This window comes from Spinacia oleracea, chromosome 6 (assembly GCF_020520425.1).
Source record: "Spinacia oleracea cultivar Varoflay chromosome 6, BTI_SOV_V1, whole genome shotgun sequence".
Taxonomy (NCBI): Eukaryota; Viridiplantae; Streptophyta; class Magnoliopsida; order Caryophyllales; family Amaranthaceae; genus Spinacia; species Spinacia oleracea.
The window spans coordinates 26452019-26479940 of NC_079492.1; the positions used below are offsets into that span (position 1 = coordinate 26452019).

Consider the following 27922-nt stretch of genomic DNA (forward strand, 5'->3'; position numbering starts at 1 on the left):
TAAAATAAAACGAGTGACTATTGTCTTTTATTAAAAAGGAAAATCCCTTAGCATCTAAGCAAGAAACAGAAATGATGTTTTTAGTAGGACTTGGAACATGGAAACACTCTTCTAGTTCCAAAACTAGCCCAGAGGGAAACGACAAATAATAAGTTCATACCGCTAATGCAGCAATCCGTGCTCCATTTCCCACTCGTAGGTCGACTTCACCCTTGCTTAACCTTCTACTTCTTCTTAGTCCCTGCGAATTGGAACATAAGTGTGAGCCACAACCTGTATCTAATACCCAAGAAGTTGAATTAGCAAGTATACAGTCTATAACAAAAATACCTGAAGATGGAACGACTGTTCCGTTCTTCTGATCTTCCTTAAGCTTCAAGCAATCTCTCTTCCAATGCCCCTTCTTCTTGCAGTAGAAGCATTCAGATTCAGAAGTGGGTTGGCTCACCTTCTTCTTTTCAGACTTGGTGCCGCCAGTTTTCTTAGTCGGGCTGGCCCTCTTGCCACCTTTCTTAGCATTCCTCTTCTTGCCAGATTTCTTGAACTTGCCCCCACGCACCATAAGCACATCTTGCTTATCACTTTTGAGCGTCTTTTCAGCCGTCTTCTGCATACCATTAAGCTTAGTGAGAGTTTTGTCCAGTCTATTCATACTGTAGTTCATCTTGAACTGATCATACCCGCTATGAAGAGAATGGAGGATGGAGTCTACAGCTATTTCCTGAGAGAACTACTGATCCAGCCGACTCATATTCTCAATGAGTCCAATCATTTTGAGAACATGTGGACTTACGGGCTCGCCTTTCATAAGCTTAGTCTCAAGAATTTGCCTATGAGTCTCGAATCTTTCGACTCGAGCCAGATCTTGGAACATGTTCTTTAACTCACTGATGATCGTGAAAGCATCTGAGTTGATGAACGTTTTCTGTACATCTGCACTCATGGTTGCAAGCATTAGACATTTTACATCCTTGTTGGCATCAATCCAACGATTGAGGGCTGCCTGAGTAACCCCGTCGCCTGCGGCTTCGAGCATCGCCTCATCCAGGACATACTCCTTTTCTTCCTGCATAAGAACTATTTGCAAGTTCCTTTGCCAGTCAAGGAAGTTTTTCCCGTTCAACTTCTCCTTTTCGAGAATTGAGCGGATGTTCAATGAATTGTTGTTTTCCATAGTTAAAACTACAATTGAAAAAGAATAAACAAATAAATAACCATTCACAGTTTCTCTTAATAAACTTAAATTCTAGCATACATGCATAATTTATTATTTATTAAGCATTTTATTTAAGTTATGTGTTCCGGCATGTGTGAATAAAATGATTCCAAGACCCTTAAATCATTGAAGAATTAAGCACATTATGTATTTAGACTCAATTCTAAAATATTTTAGGTAAGCAAAGCCTTTGCTAATAGTCTAGAAACTACTCTTGGTTGATAGGTACGTCTAAGGTCTTATTAGGTAAACCTATCTCATTTGCCACGACATAAAAGGACTCCTTACTTATATCGTTGAGTTTCACCAAAACTAACATGTACTGACAATTATTTGTGTACCTTCCCCCTTTAGGATCAATAAGTAACACCTCGCTATGGCGGAAAACTATTACTAAGATTGATGTAAAGGTTATCCAAGTAAGTGTTATTTTGGCATAGCACCTTTTAACTCAATTTTTTAAAGTTTAGAACTTAAGGCTTTTACTATGTTCGTTAGATTTTAAGTGAACTAAAATCCTTAATCATGCAAAATAATCAAGCCACAATCTCATGCATAATTAAGACATATTTAAAGCAATAAATAACTTAAAGCATGCATAAGATATAAATGTGATCTAGTATGGCCCGACTTCATCTTGAAGCTTCAATTTCAAACTCCGTCTTGAAAATGGATTGGAAACTCCGTCTTGAATTTCACCATGGGAGGCGCCATTTTTTTCAAATAGGATAAGCTATAATTGAAACTAATTACAACTATTTGATGGTACGCAGACCATATTTAAAGCAATAAAACTTTGGTACTTTAGAACAATTTTACATTCAAATTAATGGTACGCATACCATATTTTCTATCCTATTTGGGCCATACTAGTCACTTTCCATAACCTGCAAAACAGTACATTTACAATATACCATTCACCCATTCATTTATCAATGAATGGCCCACATAGCTGGTTAGTAGAACATATTATGCATCACATAAATATTTGCAGCAATTAATCAAGGCTTCCAATAATCTACAAATTATTCAATCCTTATTAATTCAAATCGAGTTGTTTTAACCTTAAAGGAATGTAGACCTAATCAAGAGTTTATGACTAAAACGCTCCCACTAAAACCAAGAAATTTACATGCTTTACTAATTTTAAACATAAAATTGTATTTCCTAGTCTAACAGGAAACTTACAAATTTAATTAAAATTTAAAGCTCATATAAATTATTATTTAAATCCTTTAATTTATTTTCAGTTGAATTGAATTAATTAATTTAAATTTAATCAAGGTTTTAATTTTAGTAAAATAATTATTTTAAATAAAATTTATAATATTTAAATTATTCAAAATTAAATTCTGAGAAAAAATTAAATTAAAAATTTTAAATTTAATTAAAATCGTTTTCCAACCGAAAATCAAAAATTAAAATTAAAACGAACCAATCGGGCCAAGACAAGGCCATGGGTTCGCGCCCATGCCTCGTCGAGTCCAACTAGCAGCAGCGCCCAATGAGCTGCCACTCGACTGATCGTAGGGCAAAGCCCGAGCGACCACGCGCAAACGATGAAAGTCGAGCAAGCCACGCTTGCGCGCAGCCCACTCGCCTACCACCGAGGCAGCGCTGCTGGGCAACGCAGCTGGACGAGCCCGCCATCGCTGTCCGCGTGCGCGATGCATTGTGCTCGTTGCCTTGCCCTCTCGCCCATCCCGCCCACTTCTCGCAGCACACGGCGCTACGCAGGGCTGCTGCCTTGCGCGCATGTGCCACGCCCTTGGTCGCTGCATTCTTACCGCATGGGCGACGAGCTCCCTTGCTCGTCGTCGCATGCCCGCACTATACAACACCCCTTAAGGGTAACACTTAGCGTCCATTGCTTCATGTGTGCAAGATTCGTGAACGGATTTCATAAAAATTAAAACTTTTATTATTAAATTTATCGACGAATTAATAAATCATATTAATTTCATAAATTTTGGGCGAAAAATCGAAAAAAAATTATTCAAATTAATTTCTGATTATGTTTATTTTCATGGATTCAAATCTAGGTCATAAAATTTTAAAACTTTTCAATTTTAACAAATTTTATGGTGGTTTTTAATCATAGGTTCCTAATTAAATTGCTGATTAATTATGAAAATCAAATCAAATTCTAAATTATTGAATTTCAACAAATTAATTACAATTACAAATTAGGTTGTATAATTAACAAGCTTAGGCATTAAAATTGTTAATCATATACAGTAGGTCAATCATAGATTCAAGATTTACAAACAAGAATCGCAAATATTTAATTTAACATCCAAAATTATAAATTTTGAGTTCGAAAAACTAAAACCTCCAAAACGTCATAGTTAGGCTTCGAATTGGGGAATTCAGGGTTCGGCATCAAATCTATGATTTTAGTTAAAATTTTAAAACACCATTTACATGCAAAATTCACTATAAAATTATACGATTTCGACCATTATTGACTAAACTGCCGAAAATCCTGCGAACAAATAATTAAATAATCGCACGAATTTGCAATTAATTACAAAAATCGAAATTAATCACCCCTTTAATTCATTGCAAATTTATAAAATTTAACCATGCTAACTATAATTGATTATGGAATTAATTAGAGGCTCGTGATACCACTGTTAGGTTATGACAAATATAAACATATATTTCATGCGGAAAAACCATAAAGCCAGGAATCCAAATTAATTGTCACATAACCAATTAACATAATTTAGGATACATACATGTGTAGCGTGCCTTCCCTAGCTGCTCCCGAACCGAACAAGAACAATTTTAGGACTCAAAGTGTAGTCCCTCCGTAGATAGTCCACAGCACGTTCGGATCCGCCTAAGATTCAATTAACTAGAATTAACAGCAGGTACGAAGTTAGATTTCCGAATCCATGATGATGGAAGTTTGAGGTACAAAGGCAGGTGGTGCGTGTCTCATAAGTGTGGAGAATTGAAGGAGAAATTGATGAAAGAAGGGCATAATACGCCATATTCTGTGCACCCAGGTGGTGACAAGTTGTATAAGGACTTGAAAAAGGTCTATTGGTGGCCAAGGATGAAGAACGAAGTGGCTGAATTTGTGGCTAGATGTCTGACTTGTCAGAAAGTTAAGATTGAGCATAGGAGACCTCAAGGGAAGGTCCAACCTTTAGAGATTCCAAGCTGGAAATGGGACTGTATTTCTATGGACTTCGTCACTTGTTTACCTAAGTCAAAGACTGGGAATGATACAATTTGGGTTGTGGTAGATAGGTTGACTAAGTCAGCAGTGTTTATACCAATGAAGGAAACTTGGAAAATGGAACAACTTGCTAAAGCCTACATTAAGAATGTTGTGAGGTTACATGGAGTTCCTAAGGATATCGTATCGGATAGGGATTCAAGGTTTCTTTCGAATTTCTGGAAAAGTGTGCAGAAGAGCTTTGGTACGACATTGAAAATGAGTACAGCCTTCCACCCAGCCACGGATGGACAAACTGAAAGGATTATCCAAACCCTAGAGGACATGCTTCGGGCATGCGTTATTGATTTCCAAGGAAGTTGGGAAGATAGCCTAAATTTGATTGAGTTTTACTATAACAATAGCTATCATGCTAGCATTGGAATGGCACCATTTGAGGCTTTGTATGGGCGAAAGTGTAGAAGTCCACTTTGCTGGAACGATATTAGTGAAACCGTAGTGTTGGGACCTCAAATGATAGAGGACACTATGAACCAAATCCGAACCATCCAATCAAAGATTCAAGCGGCGCAGGATCGCCAAAAGAGTTATGCAGACTTGAAACGTAGGGATGAAGAGTTCAACATAGGTGATAAAGTGTTGCTCAAAGTGTCACCAATGAAAGGTGTCATGAGATTTGGAAAGAAAGGGAAGTTAAGCCCTAAGTACATAGGCCCATATTAGATCTTAGAAAGAATCGGAAAGGTAGCCTATAGACTAGCCTTGCCTATGGACTTGCATAGAGTGCATAATGTGTTCCACATATCTCAGTTAAGGAAATATATCCCGGATAAATCGCATGTGTTGCAACCGGAGACCATAGAATTAGACCAAAGTCTAACCTTTGAGGAAAGACATGTCAAAATCCTTGATAGCAAAGTGCGTAGTACGCGTACGATAGATGTGAAAATTGTCAAAGTGTTGTGGTCTAATCAAGAATCTGAGGAAGCCACTTGGGAAGCGGAGGACGAAATGAGAAAGAAATATGCCGAGCTTTTTCCCGAGGTTAGTTGAGTTACGGGGTCGTAACTCGTGTCTTTTAAGGGGGGTAGAGTGCGGTAGAGTTTCACGCTTTTTACCTTGTTTTCCCGTATTTTATGCTCAATTTAGTGCTTTCTATTGAATTTGCACTTATTATTGTCCTGTTTAATCATGTAAAGAGTGCAACAACTTAAAATTTTTGTAAATGAACGTATCGAAAGTCTCAGAAAGTCTCAAGTTTTGAGTTGAATTTTGATTTCCGAACCCAAGTTTCGGGACGAAACTTCTTTTAAGGAGGGTAGACTGTAATACCTCGTATTTTTATAATATTTATAAGTATATTTTATTATATTTATAAAGCATTTTTCGATTTATTAACATTTAAATGCATTTTATTTAATGTATTTTAATTAATTAGAATATTTATTATTTTAATTAATTACAAAACGAATTTAATTCTTGAGTCGGGAAATTAAATGAGTTGCAAATGATTTTTAAAGCTTCGGGTTTTAAATAAAAAGTCCAATTCGTTTTATTAAACGAGCCCAATCAAAAGAGTTTAATTTAAATCCTAAGCTAGCCCAAATCATTTATTTCCTAAGCCCAACTGAAATCTCCTAAGCCTAGCCCATCAAGGAATTAGGGAGCCTATAAATAGGACTCCCCCATCATTAAATGAGCCCCTAAAATTCATAAACCCTATTTTTTCTTTGCTTGCCCAACACTCCTCTTTCCCTCTCCTCTTTTTGCTAGACTCGTCCGCACGCACGCAGCTCCGTGCTCGCGCTGCTATGCTCTCGTGCTGCTCGGCCTCACGCCCAGCGCTGCACTCCCTCGCTCTCTCGCTCGTGCCCTCGCGCACAGCGCCCAAACCTCCCTCGCTCTCTCGCTCGTGCCCTCGCGCACAGCGCTGCACTCCCTTTCGCCCTTGCTCGCCTTCCTCGCGCAACAGCGCCCAGCCCTCGCTCTCTCCCTCGCGCAACAGCGCCCAGCCCTCGCTCGCCCCTCGCGCGCAGCGCCAAGCCGCGTGCCTTCGCCCCTGCTGATGCTCTTCGTGCCGCGCTGCACACGCACACACGAGTGGTGTGTCGTGTGTTGTGTTGCTTCGTTGTTGTTCGTTTTCCAATCTCTTTTCGCCCAATCACATTAACTCGTGGTTGTTCCGTGCTATAGGCCGGATTGGTATAATTCTCTTCTTCCTTACCTATTCTATTTAAATTCCGTATTTTAAATTATTATATTAATATTGTTTATAGTAATTAAAATTCTAGGAACCGGTTATGAATACCGTGGTTTGAGGATTTGCGTGTTGTGATTCATTAGGTTTGTTTTAATTATTAAAGGAGGAATTTTCAGATTTGTTTATTGAATAAAACATTGATTTTTATGATGATAAACTAGTGTTATTGGGATTTTCAAGTTAGGGTTTTAACCTAGACCTAATGAGTCAATTGATTATCATAATTAGGTGATGATTTTAATTATGATAATCAATTATATTTTTAGATTTGAATAAAGGTTTAAAGTGTCAATTTTTATTGATTTTAAAGGCTGAAAAAGTATGTTTTTGTACTAGGGATTGATTTTGCAAATTGAGACGTTTTTATTATTGAAAAACGATTGAATTATAAAGTTTAAAGGAGGTTTTAAATTTTATAAAGTTGCTGGAAATTTAATGAACATGGAAATAATTTAAGTTTCATTATTCTGATGATAGGAGGTGATTTCTAGTTGAGTGCTGGTTATTGCAAAGTGGCCCCTACGCTTAGGTATTCAAGGTACGTACAAGTCTAGGGCAACCACACCTTTTGTCAATGACATTACATGATTGTTGATGATGTGAATTACATTATGTGGAATCATGTTTATTTTGGTGAACGAGCATGTGATTTGTGATGTTTGATTTATTGGATTAATTGTTGAACAAGCATGTTGGAATTATTATGAGTATGGATTTCATTGTCAATCATGTTGTTCAATATTTATGCATGTATGGTTTATTTCACATGCAAGGGATGGATTATTTATTTGTATGCTATAGTACGGGATGTCTAGCATACTTTGAGCCAATTATTCGTACTTCGTTGTACTATTTATTTTACCACATGTGAAGGGTTAGCTCACGTAAGCCACCGCACATGTAGGGTTCAGTTGGGAATATTATGTATGAAATGAATTAGGATTTGTCGTGCAAGGGCACAACCCTCATGATAATGTGCATGATGTGGAGTCTCACCTTGGTGAGGAGGAACATGGTAGTAATATCACAAGTGTCTTGCCTTGTTGATCACAAGTCCTAAAGCATTTAAAATAAGATTGTTTGGTTGTTGTTTATTAATTGTATGTGTGCATGTTGGTGAGTCTTGAGTTCGCCTTTAATAAAATATTAATAAACGTAAAGTGCAACCAGAACAAGCTTCAAAACTCTTGGAACGTATATACCTTGAGTATGAACAATGGGAGGAGTCTTGCCGGAAAGCTCGTACTCCTACTAATGATACAAGACATTGTTTCATTTATATTATGCGCTGGAGTTCCGTCGGTATGGCCCGACACTCGGTATGGCCCGATTTTATTATTATATATTTGGTGTATGGTTGGCTCCCATCACCTTTTCCCTTTCTGGATTATTCTTTTGGCCCGTTCGAAGCTTATTCTAATTAAATTGTGAGTCAAGAGTCTAGTCTTGTATTTATGATTGGTTGTTAATTATTAGATGGCTTTTGCATGATGATTAGTACTTAGTGAGTGATGCATGTTTTAGTTTCATTCACTCTATTCTTGTAAGTACTCAGCTTTTGCTGACTACGTGCTTTGTGTGTTTTGGTCATGGCCTTTGCCTTAATAACCCTATGATGATCTATCATTTGCACTTGCATTGATGGGGAGTAGAATAAATTAGCAGGTTGGTAGATCGGAATCATGTGGCTTGGGATGATCGAGGGAGTTGCATGTTTTCGTATTTTGAACTATTTAACTTTATTTTAATTATGTTTGAAATGTTTGAATTATTTATACTTTGGGTTTTGGGCCAGTATGGTTCCAAATTGTAGGAGGCCTCGATATTTCATTAATTATGTTTTTAAAAGTTAGTTGACATTTAATTCCGCTGCGTGATTCTGGTAATAGCCTTAACCGTTATTACGGTGGCGGTAATACTTTAGTAATTCCTTTATTTTAAGTTGGAAAATGGTTTTATAAAAGCAAGGAATTATTAGGGTGTTACAAAGTGGTATTTGCAGAGCTCTAGTTTGAGAGCTGCTTTGCATTAACTAATAGTGCAAAGTGGTAAATCCTTAAACTACGATTGCGGAACTTTAGGATTTTCGAAAATTATTTTCCTAAAGTCAAAACGCATTATTTTGAGTACTCAATATTTTAAAGGTCAAATATCAATTATTTTGGGTCGTTTGAAATGAGTTGAAAAGTTGGATCATTACGTACCTAAATTTTTCTTTTTATTCGAAATTTTTTAAAATAATTCGAATTTATTTTAATAATTTCGGAAATTATTTTATTTAAATATCCGAATTATTTTAATTATTTACTTATTTATTTATTTATTTATTCGAATATAATCCGAATTTATTTTTTTTTAAATTTTTTTTTCGGATTTCTTTTTATTTTATTTTAAATTATCCGAAATTTATTTATTTATTTAATTAATCAATAATTCTTATTAATTTTCGATTTTAATTTAAATAATTTCAACTAAGTTAGGAGTTATTTCTTAATTAATTTCGAAAATTAATATTATTTTCAAGTGAGAATTGGGTAGACTAAGAAGGGCATATTAGTCTAAGAATGCATATTACGTGACAATGTGATTTATTAAGTGCCATGAATATGTTCTAACCATGTTTTATCTTGCTTTATGTGATTAATTGCATCATATTTCATGTTTAGCATATATTTGTGCATTGAAATTGTATGGTTCCACGAACTATTTATTCCTTTTGGGGTTGGAATTTCTATGGAAACGCGTTAGTAAGACTTTTGAGTTGTGAATTTTCAGGAATTAAGGATGCTACATTCTAAGTTCACCAGCCTAGGATACTTAGAGAAGTTGGATAATGAGACTCCTCGCACGTATGTTCAGAAGATCGTGTTTGCTTGTGACTATTTGGCTTCGACCAAGAATATGCCCCACCTTAGGCACAAAGATATGATGGCTAGTATGGTTATACACTATTTACCCCATAAGAACTCTTACATAGATCTCAAGAACAAGTTCAGTGACATGCATTTTGGTGATGGTACCCCTAATTGGTACAAATATGGGACTAGTGATGGCAGGTGGAAGTATGATTCTGAGGTTCTTGCTACTATCTTAGAGGTTGCAGAAAATAGCTATGAGGATGGGAAGTACTCTGCGGGTCTAGGTATGGGCTATGGAGGAATAGAAAGTGATGGTGAGGATGGCATGATCCATGATGAGCAAGCTAGTGAGGTTGAGGAGGATAGTGATGATGATGTGGTAGAGATTGAAAATATTTTCCAAAAATATTAATTTCCTGCTTCTCTCTCCTTCCTCTTCTCTGGTTACTGTAACCTAACTCCAATTTCCCGCTTATCTCTCTTCCCCTCTCTGGTTTCTCTCCTTCCCCTCTATGGTTCTTCTCTGGGCGCGAAATTCAGACTCACAACACCCACTGCACACACCGCATAGGCGCATAGCTGTTCCCCCACCGCCGAGTCGCTGCTGCTGTCTCCCACCGCCGAGTCGCTGCTGCTGTCTCCCACCGCCGAGTTGCAGCTGTTGTCTCCCACCGCCTAGTTGCCGCTGTTGTTCCCCCACCGCCGCGTCGTTCCTCCTTTTCCTTTCTAGGTTTGTAATTTAAATTTAATTACTTCCTGTAAGATTGTTACTGTAATGACGAATTGTTAAAGGAAATGACGAATTAGTTATAGCTGGAAACATTAGCTTGAACTCGTTAGTTTCCTTCGTGATTCATCATGAAATATTAAGATGAGGAAGAATTACATCCTTCCATATTAAGATGTATTCCAATTTTAATTTGAGATTTAAGTTTTATTTTTGTTGTTTTTGGAATAGATTTATGAGAAATTACATGAATTAGGTCTCTACTTCCCGATTAATTGCAACAATTACGATCAAATGTGCTGCAATTTCCGATTTAGATTTTCTGTTGATTGTTTTGGAATTGAATTTTGAGTTTTACTTGTTAAAATTGGTGTAGAAATCTGGGTCGATGTACTAATTCTTCAAGCTGAATCATTTTTGTTATTGCCTATATTCTCTTCAGTAGCCATTACTTACCAGTAACTAGTAGCCATTGCTTACCAGTAACTTTCAGTCTTTCACAATATGCGTCATCTTCTCTCCATCGTCGATGTAACTGATTCTTCAAGCTGAAATCATTCAGTTTCTTAATGTAGATTGCATATCAGCCATAAATACGGATTTGTTAGCACTTAGCACTAATAAAACTGCCTGATTTACTGGCATTATATGATGAGTAATCAGTGTCGAAAATTAGCTTCTTTCGTATGAACATGGAACATGGTACACAAAGGGTTTATACTATATATTTCTCTTAATAAATATGTATTGAATGTTTCTGCAGTTCCCCGGAACCAGCAAAGAGAGGCCGTTCTCCACCTCCACAAGCTAAAAAGGCTTCTCCCCCTAGGTAAACTGTTGTTATATTAGTTTGATCAATAGATGCATTTTTATGGAATTGATTTTCCTTTCTGATTTTCTTGGGCAATGTCTTACTGGTAGCTTTGCTTGTTGTGGCTACCTTTTTATTCCCTTTGGAAAATACTTACAATAGTCTGTTCTTGATCTCTTTGTTGGACTTTTCTGTAATGAGAGTACGAGACTGTTCACCAGTGTAGTAAATTTTGACACCATGATTGGATTTACCGCATCATGACTGCATTGCAAAGGTTTTGATCTGACTGTGAATGTGATATTAGGCTACAGTAGCTGCAAAGTTAGATATTGTGATTGAGGCTGGACCGAAGATGACAAACCCTGTATGAAACTAGTTATGTCTTTAGAATGGCTGGCTGAGGGTGTGAGCTATACTAACAAATACATAGAGATTTTGATCTTAGTGAAACCGTGATATTGGGATGCAACAGCTGTAAACCACCCCAAATTCCGATTGTGGCTAAATCTGAGATAAAAAAACCCTGAAAGAAACTAATTTTTGCTTTAGAATGGTTAGCTATACATGTAAATGTACAAATGAAATATGCTTAAGCTTTCATTTATGGTTTCAGTTAACTTTTTAGATGAAGCCTTGGTTAGGGAGGTATATATTGGCTTGCTACTTCCTATCAATTAGAAATACAAGTTACCTAGGTAAAGATCGGCCTTTCCCCACTTGCTTAAAAGTGTGTCTAGTGGTTTCTACTTCAGCTCTATTAGCGACACTGAACTAATTCAAGTGTCAAGTGTCAACAATAAACTACATATTTGCTGTCGGTGTTGCTCTCATTGCACCGTTTGTCCCTGTAGTTTTTCTTCCCCTGCAGTTTCTTGTTGTTCGAATAGTTAAAGATATGTCCTTGATCTAGGGGGATATTGATTGTGCTCCATCATTTCCTGTTCGCCTCCTTTATTTACTCTTATGCAATTGTGGTTTCAGTTTTCTCTTATCTAGATGGATATTAGGATTAGGGTATTATTGCTGACAGGGTATGGAATCAAATGTGTTTATTTACCGCTATAATAGCTTAACGCAATTTGTAGGCTGAAGATTTGAGAGAAAAGAAACTTGTGAATTTTGCGGATACACACAGATTACATACAGTACACAAGATAATTAAGGAGAATTATGGTCAGCCAGCATACCGTGGGAGATCAGATGTTGACATTACTGCTACAATCATGAAATTATGGATCTCAACCAATTACAAAGTGTTATTTTTACTTGAAAATGGAGGTAACTCAACCCCAAAAGTTAAAATTTCATTTCCTGCTTTATATTCTTGTTAACTATGAACTAATCCCATATTAGCTATATTTGTAACTCAATGTTATTGTTTTGTTTGCACTGCGCGCTTGACTATGTATCAATGCTGGCAGAATGATTCCATTTTAGTTGTTTTCCTTGTATTAGGTAGTTTGACAGATTTTCAGAAATTGAGCTTCATTTAAGCTTAATCTGTACTCAAGTACACATTTAAGCTATTTTTGTTTTGCTAACATGGAGGATTATCTGAAGGTGTACAAGGAAGAGCATCCTGATTCCAAGGTTTGCAGTTGCTTAAAGGTTCTGTAATTTGAACTGCGTAGGTTTCCAAGGAAGCTGGAGGAAAATGGAAGTCCATGACTAATGAGGTTAGTTTTGGAGAATTAATCTGAAGTTTGATTGTGCTATGTTTTGTTTTACCTTGTCCTTTTTTGATGGTACTAAATGTTTGCGTATTTGGTGGTGTGCAGGAGAAGAAGCCATATCAGGATAAATATGTAGAGCTCAAGGTGGAGTATGAGAAGGCTATGGACGCTTACAATGCTAGTAATGAGGAGGTAATAACTGTTAATATAATCCCCTAAGTACAGAAGCCATTAAAAGAGTTTTAAGTTCATTTAAGTGTTGCAAAGAGTTTAAGTTCATTAGAAGAGGATTTTATTATACCTTTTAGACAGCAAGCGCACAGCTGGGACTTCAGTATATTTGCACCCACATATTTAACTACCTTGAAAGATTCTTGTCTCAGAATAAATAAACATATTTGTTTAACTAAGAGCTTGAGGACTTAAAACATCATCTTTCCTACATCAAATGTGCCACAATATATTAGTACCTTCCCTGTCTTTAGGAACAAAAGAAACATATAAATTTTCCTTTATGGAATGTCCTAAAATACTGGTCAACTTCTTATACCGATATAAATTGAGAGAATTATTTCTTCCTTCTCTGGTGGGGAAACTGCGGTTGGTTGACAGGCATGGAAAAACAATACATTAAATGAAGACGGGGGGCTGAGGGTGTACAATAATACAAAGGAAATATGAAAAAATTCCCCCCAATAGTAAAGCATGCACTACATATGAGGTATCTAACCAACATATCTGCTCTAAGATTGGAAATCAGCAACGTAACACACATACCTCAGTCCTGGACTTCTTGACACTAGATGTTGCAGTTGACTGTAACTCAGATGTCTCATACCCAACAAACTGCTTGAAGTTATCATTCATACTACCAGCAGTTCCTGCTACATTTAAGGGCATTGCACTGGTATATCTGATTTTAAGTGTAATAAAATCCCCTAGGTACTGTCTATAAGTCATTAAAAGAGTCTTTGAAACATAAAACTTAGTGTATTAAACTTCTAAAGGGTTTAAAATAATCATTCAAGTTCATTAGTTGAAAGTTGGGATCGAAATAAGCCATTTTAGTGAAAATTTGACCTATAATGATCAAACGAGTTTTATATGTGCATAAATTGACCAAAGTAGGTGAAAATGAATCTTTTAAACATAAATCTAAGTGTATTAAACTTGTAAAGGGTTTAAAATATTTATTGAAGTTCTTTAGTTGAAAGTTGGGACCGAAATAAGCCATTTTAATGTGACCGATAATGAACAAACGAGCCTTAAATGTGCATAACTTTACCAAAATGGGTGAGAATGAGTCTTTGAAACATAAAACTAAGTGTATTAAACATGGAAATACTTTAAAATACTCATTTAATTTCATTAGTTGAAAGTTAGGTCCGAAATTAGCCATTTTAGTCAAAACGTGACCGATAATGAACTAACGAAGTATAAATGTGCTAACTTCACCAAAATGGGTGAGAATGAGTCTTTGAAACATAAAACTAAGTGTATTAAACATGTAAAGACTTTAAAATACTCATTTAAGTTCATTAGTTGAAAATTGGGACCGAAATTAGCCATTTTAGTCAAAACGTGACCGATAATGAACTAACGAAGCTTAAATGTGCATAACTTCACCAAAATGGTGAGAATGAGTCTTTGAAACATAAAACTAAGTGTATTAAACATAGAAAGACTTTTAAATACTTATTTAAGTTCATTAGTTGAAAGTTGTGGCCGAAATTAGCTATTTTAGTCAAAATGTGACCGATAATGAACTAACGAGGCTTAAATGTGCATAACTTCACCAAAATGGGCGAGAATGAGTCTTTGAAACATAAATATAATTGTATTAAACATGGAAAGACTTTAAAATACTCATTTAAGTTCATTAGTTGAAAGTTGGGACCGAAATTAGCCATTTTAGTCAAAATGTGACCGATAATGAACTAACGAGGCTTAAATGTGCATAACATCACCAAAATGGGTGAGAATGAGTTTTTGAAACATAAAACTAAGTGTATCAAGGAAAGACTTTAAAATACTCATTTAAGTTTATTAATTGATAGTTGGGACCGAAATTACCCATTTTAGTAAAAAATGTGACCGATAATGAACCAACGAGGCTTAAATGTGCATTATTTCGCCAAAATGGGTGAAAATGAGTCTTTGGAACATAAAACTAAGTGTATTAAACATGGAAGGACTTTAAAATACCCATTTAAGTTCATTACATGAAAGTTAGGACCGAAATAAGCCACTTTAGTCAAAATGTGACCGATAAAGATCAAACGAGTCTTAAATGTGCATAACTTCACCAAAATGGGTGAGAATGATTCTTTAAAACATAAAAATAAGTGTATCAAACATTAAAGGACTTTAAAATACTTATTTAAGTTCATTAGTTGAAGGTTGAGACCAAAATTAGTCATTTTAGTCAAAACGTGACCGACAATGAATTAACGAGGCTTAAATATGCATAACTTCACCATAATGGTTGAGAATGAGTATTTGAAACATAAAACTAAGTGTATTAAACATGGAAAGACTTTAAAATACTCATTTAATTTATTAGTTGAAAGTTGGGACCAAAATTAGCCATTTTAGTCAAAATGTGACCGATAATGAAATAACGAGGCTTAAATGTGCATAACTTCACCAAATGGGTGAGAATGAGTATTTGAAACATAAAAATAAGTGTATTAAACATGGAAAGACTTTAAAATACTCATTTAAGTTCATTAGATGAAAGTTGGGACCGAAATAAGCCATTTTAGTCAAAATGTGACCGATAATGAACTAATGAGGCTTAATTGTGCATAACTTCACCAAAATGGGTGAAAATGACTTTTTGAAACATAAAACTAAGTTTATTCAACATGGAAGGATTTTAAAATATTTATTTAAGGTCATTAGATGAAAGTTGGGATCGAAATTAACCAATTTTATGATTATATGGTTCATTATTTCTTTGTTATGAACAAATTAAGTCTAAATTTATTGTACGATTCAATATTTATAATATAACTAAAGTGTATATATATTTTTTGATGGTGGATCTTTTTAAGGTATGCAATCATCCGAGGGAGCGACCTTTCATAGATGAAGTTCGAGAAATGTTGGCAAACTTCATTACCAGTGATTGTCTTTGATATTTTCTTGTATTGAATCTTAAATTATGGATGTTAGTTTTCCATATGATTGTAATGTAATCGACTTTTATATTTACAATTATATATATTATTTAATTTAATTATCTATATAATTGGATACTTTTTATATGACGTATGGAGGTTAATCAGTGGCGTGGTCCAATTGTAATATGTAGCAGGGAAATCAGTTATACAACAAATCTAGATCAAGTGCGGCTCATTTATAGGCCAAGTGGGGCTCACTTATAAGCCAAGTGCGGCTCATTTATATATTAAGTGCGGCTCATTTTTATGCTTGTGCTGCCCATTTCTATTTCAAGTGCGGGCTTATTTTCAAATTTGGCAGCACCAAATATGTCAAGTGCGGGCCCATTTTCAAAATTGGCAGCACCAAATATATAAATTGCGGGCTCATATTCTAAAATTGGCAGCACAAAATATGTCAAGTGCGGGCTCATTTTCCAAATTGGCAGCACTTGAAACTTCAAGTGCTGCCAATATTTTGGCAGCACTTGAGAAACATCAAGTGCGGGCAGGCCATGTGTTGCACATGTAAAAGCCCGCACTAAACCCCTTAAAATGAGCCTGCACATGAGGTTTTTTCCTCTAGTGTATAGGCGCTTTGTGCAAGACTTCTCTAGGATAGCCAAGCCCATGACTAACTTGATGAAGAAGGAAACCAAGTTTGAATGGAGTGACTAGTGTGAGGAAGCATTCCAAGCCTTAAAGACACGATTGACAACCGCGCCAGTGTTAACCTTACCAGATGAGAGTGGTGCATACGATGTGTATAGTGATGCCTCTAAGAATGGTTTAGGGTGTGTATTGATGCAGAACGGGAAGGTTATTGCGTATGCGTCAAGGCAATTGAAGCCATATGAATCCAATTACCCTACCCATGATTTAGAGCTGGCGGCTATAGTGTTTGCATTGAAGATATGGAGACACTATCTGTATGGTGTGAAGTGTAGGATATTTACGGACCACAAAAGTTTGAAGTACATCTTCACACAGAAGGATTTTAATATGCGCCAACGAAGGTGGTTGGAGTTAATTAAGGACTATGATTTGGATATCCAGTACCATGAGGGAAAAGGCAATGTAGTTGCGGATGCCTTGAGTAGGAAATCAAGTCATAGTGTTAATGCGTTAGTCGTTGCTAACGAGCTGTGTAAGGACATGCATCGTTTGAACCTTGAAACAATAAGTGGTGAAAGCCTTGTGGGAATAATGAATGCCTTAACCATCCAGCCGTCGATATTTGATGAGATTAGGGAGAATCAGGCAGGTGATGTAAAGTTGGAGCGAATCAAGGAAAAGATTTCGAAGGGTAAGGAGTTAGATTTCCGAATCCATGATGATGGAAGTTTGAGGTACAAAGGCAGGTGGTGCGTGCCTCAAAAGTGTGGAGAATTGAAGGAGAAATTGATGAAAGAAGGGCATATTACGCCATATTCTGTGCACCCAGGTGGTGACAAGTTGTATAAGGACATGAAAAAGGTCTATTGGTGGCCAAGGATGAAGAACGAAGTGGCTGAATTTGTGGCTAGATGTCTGACTTGTCAGAAAGTTAAGATTGAGCATAGGAGACCTCAAGGGAAGGTCCAACCTTTAGAGATTCCAAGCTCAAAATGGGACTGTGTTTCTATGGACTTCGTCACTTGTTTACCTAAGTCAAAGACTGGGAATGATACAATTTGGGTTGTGGTAGATAGGTTGACTAAGTCAGCAGTGTTTATACCAATGAAGGAAACCTGGAAAATGGAACAACTTGCTAAAGCCTACATTAAGAATGTTGTGAGGTTACATGGAGTTCCTAAGGATATCGTATCGGATAGGGATTCAAGGTTTCTTTCGAATTTCTGGAAAAGTGTGCAGAAGAGCTTTGGTACGACATTGAAAATGAGTACAGCCTTCCACCTAGCCACGGATGGACAAACTGAAAGGACTATCCAAACCCTAGAGGACATGCTTCGGGCATGCGTTATTGATTTCCAAGGAAGTTGGGAAGATAGCCTAGATTTGATTGAGTTTCCTATAACAATAACTATCATGCTAGCATTGGAATGGCACCATTTGAGGCTTTGTATGGACGAAAGTGTAGAAGTCCACTTTGCTGGAACGATATTAGTGAAACCGTAGTGTTGGGACCTCAAATGATAGAGGACACCATGAACCAAATCCGAACCATCCAATCAAAGATTCAAGCGGCGCAGGATCGCCAAAAGAGTTATGCAGACTTGAAACGTAGGGATGAAGAGTTCAACATAGGTGATAAAGTGTTGCTCAAAGTGTCACCAATGAAAGGTGTCATGAGATTTGGAAAGAAAGTGAAGTTAAGCCCTAAGTACATAGGCCCATATTAGATCTTAGAAAGAATCGGAAAGGTAGCCTATAGACTAGCCTTGCCTATGGACTTGCATAGAGTGCATAATGTGTTCCACATATCTCAGTTAAGGAAATATATCCCGGATAAATCGCATGTGTTGCAACCGGAGACCATAGAATTAGACCAAAGTCTAACCTTTGAGGAAAGACATGTCAAAATCCTTGATAGCAAAGTGCGTAGTACGCGTACTAAAGATGTGAAAATTGTCAAAGTGTTGTGGTCTAATCAAGAATCTGAGGAAGCCACTTGGGAAGCGGATGAGAAAGAAATATCCCGAGCTTTTTCCCGAGTTTAGTTGAGTTACGGGGTCGTAACTCGTGTCTTTTAAGGGGGGTAGAGTGCGGTAGAATTTCGCGCTTTTTACCTTGTTTTCCCTTATTTTATGCTCAATTTAGTGCTTTCTATTGAATTTGCACTTATTATTGTCCTGTTTAATCATGTAAAGAGTACAAAAACTTAAATTTTTTGTAAATGAACGTATTGAAAGTCTCAGAAAGTCTCAAGTTTTGAGTTGAATTTTGATTTCCGAACCCAAGTTTCGGGACGAAACTTCTTTTAAGGAGGGTAGACTGTAATACCTCGTATTTTTATAATATTTATAAGTATATTTTATTATATTTATAAAGCATTTTTCGATTTATTAACATTTAAATGAAATTTAAATGCATTTTATTTAATGTATTTTAATTAATTAGACTATTTATTATTTTAATTAATTACGAAACGAATTTAATTCCTGAGTCGGGAAATTAAATGAGTTGCAAATGATTTTTAAAGCTTCGGGTTTTAAATAAAAAGTCCAATTCGTTTTATTAAACGAGCCCAATCAAAAGAGTTTAATTTAAATCCTAAGCTAGCCCAAATCATTTATTTCCTAAGCCCAACTCAAATCACCTAAGCCTAGCCCATCAAGGAATTAGGGAGCCTATAAATAGGACTCCCCCATCATTAAATAAGCCCCTAAAATTCATAAACCTTATTTTTGCTTTGCTTGCCCAACACTCCTCTTTCCCTCTCCCTTGCGCAACAGCGCCCAGCCCTCGCTCGCCCCTCGCGCGCAGCGCCCAGCCGTGTGCCTTCGCCGTTGCTGCTGCTCTTCGTGCCGCGCTGCACACGCACACACGAGTGGTGTGTCGTGTGTTGTGTTGCTTCGTTGTTGTTCGTTTTTCAATCTCTTTTCGCCCAATCACATTAATTCGTGGTTGTTCTGTGCTATAGGCCGGATTGGTATAATTCTCTTTTTCCTTACCTATTCTATTTAAATTCCGTATTTTAAATTATTATATTAATATTGTTTTGAGTAATTAAAATGTTGGGAACCGGTTAAGAATACCGTGGTTTGAGGATTTGTGTGTTGTGATTCATTAGGTTTGTTTTAATTATTAAAGGAGGAATTTTCAGATTTGTTTATTGAATAAAACATTGATTTTTATGATGATAAACTAGTGTTATTGGGATTTTCAAGTTAGGGTTTTAACCTAGACCTAATGAGTCAATTGATTATCATAATTAGGTGATGATTTTAATTATGATAATCAATTATATTTTCAGATTTGAATAAAGGTTTAAAGTGTCGATTTTTATTGATTTTAAAGGCGGAAAAAGTATGTTTTTGTACTAAGGATTGCTTTTGCAAATTGAGACGTTTTTATTATTGAAAAACGATTGAATTCTAAAGTTTAAAGGAGGTTTTAAATTTTATAAAGTTTCTGGAAATGTAATGAACATAGAAATAATTTAAGTTTCATTATTTTGATGATAGGAGGTCATTTCTAGTTGAGTGTTCGTTATTGCAAAGTGGCCCCTATGCTTAGGTATTCAAGGTACGTACAAGTCTAGGGCGACCACACCTTTTGTCAATGACATTACATGATTGTTGATGATGTGAATTACATTATGTGGAATCATGTTTTTTTTGGTGAACGAGCATGTGATTTGTGATGTTGGATTTATTGGATTAATTGTTGAACAAGCATGTTGGAATTATTATGAGTATGGATTTCATTGTCAATCATGTTGTTCAATATTTATGCATGTATGGTTTATTTCACATGCAAGGGATGGATTATTTATTTGTATGCTATAGTACGGGATGTCTAGCATACTTTGAGCCAATTATTCGTACTTTGTTGTACTATTTATTTTACCACATGTGAAGGGCTAGCTCACGTAAGCAACGGCACACGTAGGGTTCAGTTGGGAATATTACGTATGAAATGAATTAGGATTTGTCGTGCAAGGGCACAACCCTCATGTTAATGTGCATGATGTGGAGTCTCAACTTGGTGAGGAGGAACATGGTAGTAATATCACAAGTGTCTTGCCTTGTTGATCACAAGTCCTAAAGAATTTAAAATAAGATTGTTTGGTTGTTGTTTATTAATTGTATGTGTGCATGTTGGTGAGTCTTGAGTTCACCTTTAATAAAATATTAATAAACGTAAAGTGCAACCAGAACAAGCTTCAAAACTCTTGGAACGTATATACCTTGAGTATGAACAATGGGGGGCGTCTTGCCGGAAAGCTTGCACTCCTACTAATGATACAAGACGTTGTTTCATTTATATTATGCGCAGGAATTCCGTCGGTATAGCCCGACACTCGGTATGGCCCGATTTTATTATTATATATTTGGTGTATGGTTGGCTCCCATCACCTTTTCCCTTTGTGGATTATTCTTTTGGCCCGTTCGAAGCTTATTCTAATTAAATTGTGAGTCAAGAGTCGAGTCTTGTATTTATGATTGGTTGTTAATTATTAGATGGCGTTTGCATGATGATTAGTACTTAGCGAGTGATGCATGTTTTAGTTTCATTCACTCTATTCTTGTAAGTACTCAACTTTTGCTGACTACGTGCTTTGTGTGTTTTGGTCATGGCCTTTGCCTTAATGACCCTATGATGATCTATCATTTGCACTTGCATTGATGGGGAGTAGAATAAATTAGCAGGTTGGTAGATTGGAATCATTTGGCTTGGGATGATCAGAGAGAGTTACATGTTTTCGTATTTTGAACTATTTAACTTTATTTTAATTATGTTTTAAATGTTTAAATTATTTATACTTTGGGTTTTGGGCCAGTATGGTTCCAAATTGTAGGAGGCCTCGATATTCCATTAATTATGTTTTTAAAAGTTAGTTGACATTTAATTCCGCTGCGTGATTCTGGTAATAGCCTTAACCGTTATCACGGTGGCGGTAATACTTTAGTAATTCCTTTATTTTAAGTTGGAAAATGGTTTTATAAAAGCAAGGAATTATTAGGGTGTTACATGCACGCTGCGTGCCGCGCGCGCTGGGCGCGCTGGGCGCGCTGGGCGAGAGGTAAGGGGTGTGTGCTGCGCGCATAGCAGGGCGCAAGCCTTGCGATGGTGCAGCGATGCGCTGCGACGAGTGGAGCAAGGCATGCAGGGGCAGCAGAGATGCTGCGGGTACGCGTGCACTGGCGTGTGATGGCTGCGGGCTATGCTCGCATGCCTCGTAGGCCATGCGATGGCTGCAATGGCTGCGGGCTATGCTCGTGTGCCTCGTAGGCCACACAATGCTGACGGGCAGGGCGCAAGCCTAGCCCAAGTAAGCACATGATATTTTTTTGTTGGGCTTGACTTATTTGCAATAATTTGGGCTAACAGGATATTTAATTTAATATTTTATTTGCTTGGGCCGGGCCGCGAGTTTTAATTTAATATTTCATAATTAATTATCCGGAATAATTATTGGTTTGAGTGGGAGCCACTAATTGAAATTAAAATGAAATAATTATTTTTAATTATTCTCGTAGGTCGCATTATTTTAATTAAATTCAATTTTAATTAGAATAAAGTCTAAGGATTAATAATTTGGAAATTGATTAATCTTTTAGGACGCGTTTATGTGAACGTGAATTTTAATTAATTCACGTAAATACTTGCATATTTATATGGGCCATTCGTTTTAGCACACGAATGGATGAATGCATAGAATATATATTTTATGTAATGCAGGTACTCCAAGTGACTAGTATGGCCATTTAGGATAGTTAAATACGGTCTGCGAAACCGTTCTATATGTGAATGTAAAGTTTTAAATATGGTCTGCGTACCATGAAAATTTTGATGTAATTTATTATTTTCAGGTATTTCTAAGTTTAGAAATTTAAGTTAGCATTTGAACGAAGATTTAAGACGATGCCAAGCTAACTAGGAGGTGATGAAGATTGGATGCTTCAAGACAAGATGTTTTGGGCCATACTAGATCACCATTTATTTATGCAATTTAATATATATATATATATATATATATATATATTATGCGTGAATGTATGAATGTATGTATGCTTTGCATGAATAGGTTGTTTCATATGACTCGATTAGATTAAGTTCACTAAATAATCGAACCAACATAGAAACAACTAGGTCCAAAGTAATATTGAGTTTAAAAATTTCCTTCCAAATCAAGCACTTACAAAAATCTAAGGATCTAACGTAGTAGGTTTACGCTAAAGCGAGGTGCTATTTTAGTTGACTTGGGTAGTAAGGCATCCCAAAGGAGCACGTTGATTGTGGTTTCAACTCAAACAACAATGGCATTATGTTGTGGCAATGGGATAAATTATGGTATTAATTTATTAACCAAGAGTGATTTGGAGATTACTAGCAATAGGTTTTGCTTACCTAAAATCTTAAACTACTTAAGACATGCCAAAGCTGCTTAAGGATTTGGCGCTTTTGGGGTCTTGGAATCGTTTCATTAATTTTGGACCATGTTTTTGCTTTTGCATGAATAAAATGTTTTAATTTCTTTAATGATTTCATGCTTGCTTTTATTTCAAAGTTATTGAAGTTTATGAATGGTTATTGCAAATTCTTTTCGATTGTAGTAATCAAAATGGACGCAAACAGAACAACAATCATATCAGCTGAAATTCTGGATGTCGAGTTAGACTTGACTAATTTTCTTGAATGGAAAGGGAAACTTGTCGAAGTTTTGAAAGTTAATGGCATACACTATGTCATTGAACAACCTTTTCCTAGCTATGATGCGCGAGGCATGACTCCTGAAAAGTACAGAAGTTGGGCACTTCACAAGTACCTTGTCACGGAGTTCATCCTTAAGTCTATTCCTGAGAGTTGGAGAGGGAGGTTCATTACTTTTGAGCCTCATGCTCTCTTAAGTCGCCTCGAGGATAGATGTTGTGCGGGTTTTCAACCCATGTGCCAAACTGGTGGCAAAAGGGTTGATGAATTGGCTAATTCAATTAGCAATCTTGAGCTCATTACCCCACACAAGTCGTGCCTAGAAAAACTTCTAGAGGCAAAAAAGCGCATTTACTCTGTCAAGATGGACAAAAACACACCAATTAGGTCTCATGTGAATATGATGTCTGGATTATTTTTCACAATCGAGAGACTTGGTGGTTCCATCAAAGAGTCGATAGCTATTGCACTAGTGCTGAATTCTCTTCATAAGGATTATGAGGGTTTCAAGATGCACTATCTCTTTAATCAGAAAGAGAGCACATTCTGTGAACTTGTGGAATTACTCGTGAAATTCGAGAAAATCCTTAAGTTCAATCAAGACCCTTTGAATGTGAGGTGCACTAAATTCAAGAAAGTAGGCAAGGGGAAGAAAAGCAAGGTTGCATCTTCGTCCACTCCCGGAGGGCATCTAGCATCTTCCAAGAGCAAGATGAAGAAGAATGCTTCTCCTTCTACATCGCAATGCTTCAATTGTAATGAAATTGGTCATTACAAGCGAGATTTCCCCAAACTAAAGGAAGAGAAGAAGAACGAAACCGTTGCTTCTCCTTCAGGTATGTATGTTATAAATTGTAATCTTGCTAATTCTACTTCTTGGGTATTAGATACTGGTTGTGGCTCACATTTATGTTTCAATTCGCAAGGACTAACGAGAAGTAGAAAGCTTGATAAAGGCGAGATGGATCTACGCGTGGGAAATGGAGCACGGATTGCTGCATTAGCCGTAGGATCTTATTTTATTTCTTTGCCTAGTGGTTTTGTTCTGGAACTAGAAAACTGTTACTATGTTCCTAGTATCACCAGAAACATCATTTCCGTTTCAAGTTTGGATTCTAAAGTTTTTAATTTTCAATTTAAAGACAATAATTGTTCTTTTTCTTTGAATTGAATGTTTTATGGTTCAGCACAACAAGAAAATGGTCTTTATGTGCTAGATACGAGCAAACACATTTATAACATAAATACCAAAAAGGCTAAAACTGGTGATTCGGATCTCACATTTATGTGGCAATGTCGATTAGGCCATATAAACACAAAGCGCATGGAATTACTTCAACGGAAAGGAATTCTAGAATCATTCGACTTAGAGAAGATTGATCAATGCGAATCTTGTTTACTTGGCAAAATGACAAAGCAACCTTTCTCAAAGGTGGGAGAAAGAGCAAGTGAACTACTAGGGCTAATACATACGGACGTATGTGGGCCTATGAGTACGAAAGCTAGAGGTGAGTTCAGCTATTTCATAACGTTTACGGACGACTTCAGTAGATATGGCTATATTTACTTAATGAAGCACAAGTCTGAATCGTTTGAGAAATTCCGAGAATTTCAAAATGAAGTAGAGAACAATATGGCAAGAAAATCAAAGCTCTAAGATCGGATCGAGGAGGTGAATATCTTAGCCACGAGTTTGATGACCATTTAAAAGAATGCGGTATTCTTTCTGAATTGATTGCTCCAGGGACACCTCAATGGAATGGAGTGTCGGAACGAAGAAACAGGACCTTACTCGATATGGTCAAGTCAATGATGGGTCAGGCCGAACTTCCTTTACAGTTCTGGGGACATGCGTTGCAAACTTCAACACTCACACTGAATCGTGCTCTGTCAAAAGCTGTTGAAAAGACTCCATACGAATTATGGACTGGGAAACTTCCAAAGTTGTCTTTTTTGAAGATTTGGGGTTGCGAAGCATATGTCAAGCGATTAATTTCGGACAAGCTACAACCTAAATCTGACAAATGTTTCTTCGTTGGGTATCCAAACGAAACAAGGGGGTATTATTTCTACAACAAGTCAGACAACAAGGTTTTTGTTGCTCGTGACGGTGTCTTTTTGGAAAGAAATCATATTTCCAAATTGATAAGTGGGAGAATAATAGACCTCGAAGAGATTCGAGACGAACAACGAACTCAAAACTCTTTAGAAGCAGTTCAGGTTGATGAACCTCCAAGGTCTTTAGAAGAGCCAGTGGGAGTAGTTCCTCAAAACGTTGTTGCCCCTCGTAAATCAAGTAGAACTATTTTTCAGCCGGACAGATGGACATGCGTCCTCTTGACTGAAAACTTAGACGTTCTCATATTGGATAGTGATGAACCTATGACTTACAAGCAAGCTATGACGAGCCCAAGATCCACTAAATGGTTAGAGGCCATGCAATCTGAAATAGACTCCATGTTTGAAAATCAAGTCTGGGATTTGGTTGATTTACCGGATGGGTTCACACCTATCGGATGCAAAAAGGTCTTCAAGTTGAAGAAAGACAAATATGGAATTGTATACATATACAAGGCTAGATTGGTAGCAAAAGGTTACAAGCAAGTTCACGACGTTGACTACGATGAAACCTTTTTTCCAGTCGCGATGCTTAAGTCTATTCGGATAATCCTTGCGATTGCCGCTTTTCATGACTATGAAATATGGCAAATGGATGTCAAAACTGCCTTCTTGAATGGTGTTCTTGTCCGATGCTAATTCGTACGATGCGCTTCCGATTAAATTCCCAATTCCGGAATTCATTTCCGATACGAACAATATTTAATATTTCCGATTCCGGAATCAATTTCCGTTTCGAACAAATATTTAATATTTCCGTTTTCGGTATTACTTTCCGATTATAAATCCGATTCTGACAATATTTGCGTTTCCGGCAATATTTCCGATTCCGACAATATTTCCATTTCCGATAATATTTTCCGATACGTACCATGTTTCCGTTTCCGGCAACATCTACGACTTGGATAATATTTATATTTCCGATACGATCCATATTTCCGTTTCCTGCAAAATAATCGTTTCCGGAGTATTCATTTACTTGCCTTTGACGATCTTAACTCCCACTGAAACCAAGATCCGTCGATTCCGAATATCCATAGATGGAGTATTTAATGCCATTAAATACTTGATCCGTTTACGTACTATTTGTGTGACCCTACGGGTTCAGTCAAGAGTAAGCCGTGGATTAATATCATTAATTCCACTTGAACTGAAGCGGCCTCTAGCTAGGCATTCAGCTCACTTGATCTCACTGAATTATTAACTTGTTAATTAATACTGAACCTCATTAATTAGACTTAACATTAAATGCATACTTGGACCAAGAGAATTATTTCCTTCAAATGTGTCCTTCACCCAAGGTGCATTAAGTCTAATACCAAGGTTCAGATTAATTGCGAACAATTAATTCAGTGAGATCAAGCGATCGGAATAGCTAGCTGGAGCAATGCTTCCAATCAGTGAGTTCTAATGAATATTAAGCTCAAAGCTTACTCTTGACTGAACCTACAAGGTCACACTAATGACACGTAACAGATCACCGGATTAAATGAATTCGGAAATTCATTTAATAGCTTTTTGGGAATTAGTTGGAAAACGTATTATACGATACGACCTTGCATCAGAATCGTATATCGTATCGCGAATATTCGTAAGCTAGGCGAAACGAATAAATCGTATCGTACGACGGTGATTCATCGTATACGAAACGATAAATAATATATCGAAAATATATTTAATCGCGGATACGAAGAGCGGCCCACGAGCCGAGTGCACGAAGCACTCAAGGCCCATGGGCGCGCTGGGCAAGCAAGCAGGCCACGACACAGCAGCGCTGGCCCATGGCCGAGCAGCTGCATGTGTGTGCGCGCGGGCCAAGGCAACGACACAGCAGCAGCAGCGCGGCCCACGGCCCAGCTCGCTGTGCCTGCTCGTGTGGTCTTGCGCGGGCTTGCTGGCCGGCCTTGCCTTATGGCTTGGTCGGTTAGTAAGGTTATGTTAATAACCTTCTAACCCTTTTTCCAACAGAACACAATTCAGTCACACAAACCCTAGAGTCACAGAGAACCCTAATTCTCTCTGTGCCTCCAAAGTGTGTTCATCCCAAAAAGCAAATCTCTTGATCGATTGCCTAAGCTACGATAATCAAGACGGATCTGATCGTGTCGGTGAACAAAGTAGAGGAACGACAAGTGGAGTTCTAAGTTCGTGATCGTTGACAATTTGTTAAAAACACGCTTCTAACGTAAGTCTGCTTAATCTGTGCTTTATACATGCTTCCTGGCTTTGGGGATTGTTTCGGCCCATTGTAGACACCTACTTTTGTCCCCATTCCCGAAAGGGAAAGGTTCGATGATGAAAACATAAATCTCCACTTGACAACGCATCTCTTATAAAAATAACGAATCTCAATTCCCCTTTTCATTTCACCCGAAACCTGCTATTTATAGAAACCTGCTATTTATGGAAACCTGCTAAAAATAGTAACTGCCGTAAAAGGGTAGCTTCTAAAAGTGGCAAGTCATAAAAGATAGAAACCTGTCAGAATTAGGTGTTGCACTCCAACATAAATCCTAAATGAGATTGAAAACTGCGAGAATCCTATTCCTAAAATGATTCGGAAATAAGAGTTACGTATTAAT

At 37.0% G+C, this 27922-nt stretch overlaps 1 long non-coding RNA gene across 1 annotated transcript; it reads left to right on the plus strand.

Annotated features, from left to right (window-relative positions):
* Positions 1–9693: 9693 nt before the first annotated feature.
* Positions 9694–16010, plus strand: LOC110792957 (uncharacterized). Its single transcript, XR_002534548.2, has 6 exons — positions 9694–10254; positions 11015–11080; positions 12151–12343; positions 12626–12741; positions 12844–12930; positions 15795–16010. It is a non-coding gene; the product is annotated as an uncharacterized lncRNA (long non-coding RNA).
* Positions 16011–27922: the final 11912 nt, after the last annotated feature.